The 6726-nt window shown below is 41.7% G+C and overlaps 1 pseudogene; it reads right to left on the bottom strand.

Annotated features, from left to right (window-relative positions):
- Nucleotides 1–62: 62 nt before the first annotated feature.
- On the bottom strand, nucleotides 63–4840 carry LOC112084565 (annotated as a pseudogene).
- Nucleotides 4841–6726: the final 1886 nt, after the last annotated feature.

Here is a 6726-nt window from a genome sequence, read left to right as displayed (position 1 = left end):
CATGCCTCGAAAATTCATGCACATAAAGACCAAGTTTGAATAGAAAGAAGATAGAAATAACACTAAGGAAATTCAAATTGAAACAAGAAGAGAAGAGGGCCGAATGATGACAATGGGCTGAGGTAAGGAGTATGTGGCCAAGCCTCGTTAAAAACCTCTCTTGGAAAACCCATTGGGACAAAACCAAGAGGAGGGAAAAAGAGCACAAGTCCACACACCTCCATTGTCATCGCTTAAATCACAACCAATGTGGCTGGACAAGCTTCACTTCTAAGGCTGGCCTGAATGGTAAGTAGATGGTTGTTGATGACTTTATTGAACTCTTTTGCTCTAGACCTTGTCATGGGACCATTGGGGACGATCAATGCTTCATCATCTTCAGCTCCAAGCTCCACGGGTTCAAGCTGCGGTTTAGTTCCATGCTCCAAGCTCTCCATGCTTTCCATGCTCACATCAGGCTCTCCCACTTGAAAAGGATTTGTCCTCAAATCCAACTCATCTGCAATAAAAGGAACAAGATCAATATTGTTGAAAGTATTACTCACGTTATACTTACCTTGCAAATCCAGTATGTAGGCGTTATTGTTGATCCTTTGAAGCACTTTAAAAGGTCCATCCATTCTTGGCATTAGTTTAGACTTTCTTTCATTGGGAAAACGGTCTTTCCGGAGATGAATCCAAACTAAGTCTCCTTCCTCGAAGATAAGTTCCTTGCGGCCCTTGTTAGCATACTTGGCATATTGTTTTGTCTTGTCCTCTATATTCTTCCTTGCCGTCTCATGGATTCGCTGAACCAACTCTGCTTTCTTTTTTCCATATGTACTACTCCTTTCACTCAGAGGCAAAGGCATCAAATCCAAAGGAGTGGTGGGATTAAACCCATAAACAATTTGAAATGGTGAAAATTTAGAAGCAGAATGTATGGAATGATTATAAGCGAATTCTACATGTGGTAAACAATCTTCCCAAGCCTTTAGGTTCTTCTTGATCAACACACGCAAAAGTGTGGATAGGGTTCTATTAACTATCTCGGTTTGACCGTCAGTTTGGGGGTGGGAAGTAGTGGAGAATAACAACTTAGTTCCTAGCTTAGACCAAAGCGTTTTCCAAAAATAGCTAAGAAACTTGGTGTCTCTATCAGATACAATGGTCCTAGGCATGCCATGTAGACGTATAACTTCCCTAAAGAACAGTTCGGCTACATGCTTAGCATCATCGGTTTTATGACATGGAATGAAATGCGCCATCTTAGAGAATCTATCCACCACCACAAAGATTGAATCCTTACCCGTTCTAGTTCTAGGCAATCCTACTACAAAGTCCAATGAAATGTCATTCCAAGGATGCAAAGGAATAGGGAGAGGAGTATACAAACCGTGGGGTTGCGACTTAGCTTTCGCTTGTTTACAAGTTGAACATTTCTCACACATTTTCTCAACATCTCGCCTCATATGTGGCCAATGAAAGTGATCTTGCATGACTTGTAAAGTTTTAGACACACCAAAGTGTCCCATTAATCCTCCACCGTGTGCTTCCCTTAGAAACAAATCTCTCAAAGACGAGTTAGGAACACACAAACGGTTATCATAGAACAAGTATCCTTCATGCCTATAATATTTCCCAAATGCAAATCTCTCACAAGCAGCAAATATTTTTCCAAAATCAGAATCATTCTCATAGAGAGTTTTAATGTGTTCAAAACCAAGTAACTTGGCATCCAAAGATGAAAGTAACACATACCTCTGGGACAATGCGTCGGCCACGACATTGTCCTTACCTTTTTTGTATTTGATGACATAGGGAAATGTCTCAATGAACTCTACCCACCGAGCATGCCTCTTGTTAAGCTTTTGTTGTCCCTTGAGATATTTTAGAGACTCATGGTCGGTGTGGATCACGAACTCCTTTGGCCAGAGATAGCGTTGCCACGTTTGTAAAGCCCTCACCAAAGCGTAGAGTTCCTTGTCGTAGGTTGGATAGTTAAGTGTCGCTCCTCCTAGCTTTTCACTGAAATAAGCTATAGGCTTCTTGTCCTGCATCAACACAGCACCAATACCAACACCCGATGCATCACATTCGATTTCAAAAGTTTTAACAAAATCAGGTAGGGAAAGGATAGGAGCCTGAGTAAGTTTCTCTTTCAAGGTTTGAAATGCTTCTTCTTGAGCCGTTTCCCACTTAAATCCAACGTCCTTCTTGATAACTTCAGTAAGCGGAGCAGCCAAGGTGCTAAAGTCCTTAACGAATCTTCGGTAAAATCCCGCAAGTCCATGAAAGCTCCTCACTTCTCCTACGGAGGTTGGACTAGGCCATTCTTTAATTGCTTTTACCTTCTCTTCATCCACTTTAACACCATCTGCACTCACAACAAAACCTAGAAAGACCAAGTTATCCGTTCCAAAAGTACACTTGTTCATGTTGGCATAGAGTTTCTCCGTTCTAAGCACATCTAACACCTTATGCAAATGCTGAACATGATCTTCTAAGTTTTTGCTATAAACTAAGATGTCATCAAAGTAAACAACCACAAAATGCCCTATGTATGCTCTAAGAACATGGTTCATTAATCGCATGAGTGTACTAGGTGCATTTGTAAGCCCGAATGGCATCACTAACCATTCATACAACCCTTGCTTAGTTTTAAATGCGGTTTCCACTCATCCCCTTCCTTCATCCTAATCTGATGATACCCGCTTTTTAAGTCAACCTTAGAAAAGATGCAAGACCCATGTAACTCATCTAGCATATCATCTAATCTAGGTATGGGATGGCGATACTTAACCGTTATATTATTGATGGCTCTGCAATCGACGCACATCCTCCAGCTTCCTTCCTTTTTAGGTACTAGTAGTACGGGCACAGCACATGGACTCATGCTTTCACGGATGTGTCCTTTCTTCATGAGTTCCGTGACTTGCTTTTCTAGTTCCTTAGTCTCCACGGGATTAGTTCTATAAGCTGGTTTGTTTGGCAATGAGGCTCTCGGGATAAAATCGATTTGATGTTCTATGCCTCTAATGGGTGGTAATCCCTCCGGATTCTCCTCAGGAAACACATCCCTATATTCCTGTAATACATGTTTAAGAGTGCTAGGGATTTCCTGCTCAGGGTTAGTGATACTCATAAGCGTTTCTTTATAAACAAAAAGTAAGTTCGGTTTATGGAGATCACTTCCCTTTGGGATATTCGGCACAATAGCAAGGTTAGATGGTTTGATAGCTTTCTTTCTACCCATCTTCATGACCAACTGATCCTGGTAAACCTCATGAGGGGTCATAGGTAGCAACACGGTTTTTCTTCCTTTGAACTCAAACTTATGCCGATTCGTGAAACCATCATGCATAACCTGCCTATCCGATTGCCATGGTCTTCCCAACAGTATATGGCTAGCTTCCATTGGCAAAATATCACATAAGACCTCATCCTCATATTTTCCAATTGATAGAGGTACCTTGACTTGATTATCCACAGCCATTTCGCCATTTTCATTCAGCCACTGCAGCTTGTATGGTTTCGGATGCTTGATTACTTGCAACCCAAGTCTCGCAACCATAGTCTCGCTAGCAACGTTTGTACAGCTTCCACCGTCAATGATCACGCTGCAAATCTGATCCTTAACCAGACACCTTGTATGGAACAAGTTCTCTCTTTGTTCTTGCTCATCAGATTTCGTGATGACACTCAAAGCTCTCATGGCGACTTCCACCATCATTTGTCCTTTAGCGGCTGATTCATACTATTCCTCCGATGATTCATCCTCAAGTTGTCTTTCCTTAGGCTTCTCATCTTCAGATTCAACTTCCCCATTTGCCATGATGATCATAACCCTCTTGTTGGAGCATTCACTAGCATAATGTCCAATGCCGTGACACTTAAAGCACTTAATGTCTCTTGTCCTTGGTGCAACGTTAGTACTTTTTCCTTTAAGATCCACACTCTCAACCTTGGGCTTGACAAACGGCTTGTAATCTCTTGAAGTTCCAGACTTCACTTCTCAGTGATAGCTAGATTTTTCCGGAACAAAACTCGACTTGGAGCTTCTCCTTTTAAGTTGTTTTTCGAACATAATTGCCTTGTGCATCATTTCCTCTAGCTCCTCATAATTTTGAACCTCCAATTTGTCAGCAATATCTCGGTTTAATCCTCCCATGAATCTAGACATGGCGGCTTCTGGATCTTCTTGAAGATCAGCTCTTATCAACAAAGTTTCCATCTCCTTGAAATACTCTTCAACGGTCCTATTGCCTTGTACCAAGTTTCTCAGCCGATGGTGTAGCTCTCTATGATAGTGACTTGGCACGAATCTTTTCCTCATAAGATGCTTCATCTGATTCCAAGTCTCTACTGGAAAATCTCCTACACGCTTCCTAGTGAGAGTTAGCTGATCCCACCAACTTAGTGCATACCCGGTGAACTCGGTAGGTGCAACTTTGACTTTGTTCTCTTCAGTGTACTCATGACAATTGAAGACGAGTTCCATCTTCTTTTCCCATTCAAGATACTCCTCAGGGTCGTTGCTGCCTTGGAAAGAAGGAATACGAACTTTCACTCCAGCTAGATTATCCCTAGGAATCACTCGCTCATCTCTAGCACTTCTTCTTCGTCGGTGACTACTTGTCTTAGAAGAATGACTGTAGTAGTCGGAGTGATGGCTAGCATCTGCTTGACTTTGCTTATCACGTTCCTTACGTGCTCTTCTCGAATTTTCCTGATCAAGTTTAAAGGCCTCTAACTGCTGAGCCACTAATCTGGCTACCTCGGTTGCGATAGTCTCATTCATTTGCTTTTGGTTGACGCTATTGCTTCCTCTTTCATCTTCTTGCAATGGTGGCGTTACCATCCTGAAAATCAACACAAAAGAACCCCAGTCAAGTGTTCTTTGGAAGAAATTGCAACACAATGGATCAAACAAAGGAATAACTCTTCAACTACCACAAGAACCTACTAGCGACTGTTCAGAGAAATCGACTCGGGAAAAATATCAAAACACATCCAAAAATTCCGATTTTAATTTTAACAGAAACTAAACTCAATCTAGGTTCGAACACAACTGGTTTCACGATTTTTGGATCAGTATTCGATTTTAAACAATTCTAACAACCTGGTGCTCGGAAACAGATAATAACACAGTTTTCTCAAAAACGTTTTGATTGATAATGAAAAGTCACAAACGAAATCTTTTTGATTCAGATCGACACAACCTGCACGAAGCAGCTCTGATACCACCTGATAGACTCCTGATCGTGATGAATGAGTCCTGCCCCTTGATGCTCTTCGTGTGGTTGAATTGGTGATGCGGAAGTGATGATTTGGTTTGGTGAATGATCTGAACGATGGGGGTGAAGTGAAACTTCTAAGGATTGCGGATGTTCCTTAGACTTTCGATGCTTAATTCTTCTAGGATATTACACACCAAGAGAAGAATCAAGTTGAATAGATATTACACATTATTCGGATCAAACAACTAGAGAGAGTTTTAGAAATAAGAAGTTTGATGAAAATAGAATGAAGAGTCAAGTACAGAATATAAAGAGAAGGGGGAAGAAGGAGAAGAGTCATTTCGGTCAAGCATAGAATTTAAGAGACATGCCTCGAAAATTCATGCACATAAAGACCAAGTTTGAATAGAAAGAAGATAGAAATAACACTAAGGAAATTCAAATTGAAACAAGAAGAGAAGAGGGCCGAATGATGACAATGGGCTGAGGTAAGAAGTATGTGGCCAAGACTCGTTAAAAACCTCTCTTGGAAAACCCATTGGGACAAAACCAAGAGGAGGGAAAAAGAGCACAAGTCCACACACCTCCATTGTCATCGCTTAGACGGCTTGAATCACAACCAATGTGGCTGGACAAGCTTCACTTCTAAGGCTGGCCTGAATGGTAAGTAGATGGTTGTTGATGACTTTATTGAACTCTTTTGCTCTAGACCTTGTCATGGGACCATTGGGGACGATCAATGCTTCATCATCTTCAGCTCCAAGCTCCACGGGTTCAAGCTGCGGTTTAGTTCCATGCTCCAAGCTTTCCATGCTTTCCATGCTCACATCAGTTTTCCAGAAACCCATATGGTTTCTTGGAGTAGGAATCTCCAAATGTGATAGAAGAAGGGTAGGACGTTATAGACTTGACCTTTAGCTTCTCCATCATGTCCTTAGACATTATGCTAACACTTGACCCTGAGTCACACAAAGCATTCTCCACTTTAAAGTTGCCAAGAGTGCAAGAGATGGTGAACTTCCCTGGGTTGCCTAGCTTTGGGAGGGAGGTGGTCTTCATCTGCGTTGATTCAGAGGTGGAGGCACTATCTGTTGGCTTTGCTTGACCAGGTGGCAGCTCTGTTGTTGCAATAGACCTTGAAGCATTCCCTTGCTACAAAAAAAAAAACAGAACTGGCTGCCCCCACACTTTCATTCTCAATGTCCTCATTGAGTTCATGTAAGAAGCCCATGAAATCCTCTATAATGGCATTCTCATCCACATGAGTTTGTGCAGGTTCACTAGAGACTTGACCATAGAGAAGGTCTTTTATTTCTTGCACAGCAGCTGAATGTTCATCATTGCAGTAGATGGCATTGCAGTAATCCTTTGGGTTTTGAACAGCTTTACCAAGAAGAGAGACTTGTGGTTCAGAAGTGCAGATGCCCTTGGTCTTTTTAATAGCCTTTAGTTCAGCGCCCAGTGTCTCCAGGTCAGATACCATTTTTTTGTTGTCCTAGTAAGAGCT

The sequence above is a fragment of the Eutrema salsugineum genome, unplaced genomic scaffold (genome assembly GCF_000478725.1).
Source record: "Eutrema salsugineum unplaced genomic scaffold, Eutsalg1_0 scaffold_4, whole genome shotgun sequence".
NCBI lineage: Eukaryota > Viridiplantae > Streptophyta > Magnoliopsida > Brassicales > Brassicaceae > Eutrema > Eutrema salsugineum.
This window is presented reverse-complemented; position numbering and strand designations above follow the sequence as displayed.